Source organism: Trichosurus vulpecula, chromosome 8, assembly GCF_011100635.1.
Source record: "Trichosurus vulpecula isolate mTriVul1 chromosome 8, mTriVul1.pri, whole genome shotgun sequence".
NCBI lineage: Eukaryota > Metazoa > Chordata > Mammalia > Diprotodontia > Phalangeridae > Trichosurus > Trichosurus vulpecula.
Genome location: NC_050580.1, coordinates 46,105,269 through 46,107,156, shown reverse-complemented (window position 1 = coordinate 46,107,156; position 1,888 = coordinate 46,105,269). Strand labels below are relative to the sequence as shown.

Here is a 1,888-nt window from a genome sequence, read left to right as displayed (position 1 = left end):
AGAAGGAGAAGGAGAAGGAGAAGGAGAAGAAGAAGAAGAAGAAGAAGAAGGTCCCAGAAGCAGGATAAGAAGGCCAAGGGGGTCCAGAATAAGCCCTCTGACAGCAAGCAATCTGAAGCTCCTAGCGCCAATAAACCTGTAATCACAACGGGGAAGGCAGGTTGCAGCTCCAGTGGAGGCTTCATAGTTGTTTCTGCGAGCAAGCGGGGCTCCTCCCTAGCCATGGACATTCTGTGCCAGCGGCTACACAAGAAAATACAGGAGGTCTGTGGTCAGCGCCACACCAAAGACTTGTCTCCTGCCGCACTGGAGAAGAGGCAGCAGAGGAAACAGGAACGGGAGAGGAAGCAGGGGAAATGCAAGGAGCTGAGGGCCAAGAAGGCAGCCAAGGCTGAATGAAGCCAAAGCCGAAATCAGGGAGGCTAATCCAGAGGCTAATCCCCACAAAGGGGGCTCCACCGGGCCTGACCTAACTAGTATTCGATAAGTTGGAGGTAAGTAAGGGGCCTGTCAGTGAGGCCCAGAAGGAGGAAAAGAGGCAGAGTGTGAAGGGGAACCTGACCCCCTGACGGGAAAGAACCACAGTGGTTGGAGCGTGTGCGAGTCCGCAAGAGCCAGCTCGAGGAGCTGGAGGAGCAGGGTGAGGAGAAGGCGAGGGAGATGGAGACCAGAATGAAGTGGACAGACCTTCTGTACGAGGTTGAAGGCGTGCAAATCCGTGACGACGATGAGCTTCTGAGGGCAGCCTTGATCCGCAGGTAGAAGCGCCGGGCCCAGGAAGCGGCACCGGGAGAAGCGCACGGCTCACGTGGTGAAGATGCCGCAGCTGCAGGACGAGCGGCGACCGGGCCTGCGCAAGAAGAAGGTGGCCGAGGTAGGGCGTTGCTAAGCCAAAGCTCACAAGAAGGGCCTCGTCCTGCCTGGGGACCCAGAGACCTATCTCCCTAACTGCAGCCGTGCATTTTCTCTAGGTTCTGGATTCCCGCCTATGGCTGCCCCATGCAGCTGAGAGTCACATTTGTTAAGTGCCTGCAGTGTGTGAGGCACCATGCCAGGAAATGGAGATTCAGTGACAAAACCTAAAAATAGTCCATCCTCGAAGAGTTTCTTAAGACACAGATCAAATATTCCAAAAAACCTCTGGCTTAATTCTGTCTTCCTAGCCTTCTATGTGTGGGGGTTGCTTTTGGTACCTTATTTTTCCTCCCCTCCACCCCCTTTCCATTCCTCACTTCCCAGTAACACTCAGCCCACCTTTAGGGCCCCTGAGCTGGGTGACACAAGAGCCTGACATCTATCCCAGCAGGAGGTCACAGTATTCTGAATGGTGTATAGGGGCTGCCTGTAGGTTCTCCAGTCCTGTAGAAAGTTTACATAGCTGGTCCAGGAGTATAGGACAGCTCATGGATTTCTTAAACTTATTGGACTCAAGAGAAGGCAACAGCACAGTCTTTGCCCAGGTTTAAAAAATATTTAATCTTTTTTTATTGTGAACTGGACAAGCATCAGCAAACATAAACATTTTCCATATTTAAAAAAGAACAGGAAAAGAGGATCACATATGAAACTACGAATCTGTGTTATACTTAGAGTTGTGGTGGTTAAATCTTAAGACAAATGGTGGTTATGTGATCCAGGACTGACTTAAGAGTGAGGGAAACTTCTTCAGTATTTCCTTCCAGGTGACATGTTGGCCATCAGTTGGATTGAATAGTCCCATTGGAAAGTCTCACCCAAATGGAGAATTCCATTAGGTCTTTTACCTACCTTTCCTTCTCCCAATTACCACAGGAACTGCTGGACTAACCTGCTTGAATCTCATGTAGCATGGAAATAATTGTGTTTGGGGGTTTTATAATAAACAATTCAGTTCTCTTGAAAAAAAATT

At 49.8% G+C, this 1,888-nt stretch overlaps 1 pseudogene; it reads left to right on the top strand.

Annotated features, from left to right (window-relative positions):
* Window positions 1-222: 222 nt before the first annotated feature.
* LOC118829499 lies at window positions 223-889 on the top strand (annotated as a pseudogene).
* Window positions 890-1,888: the final 999 nt, after the last annotated feature.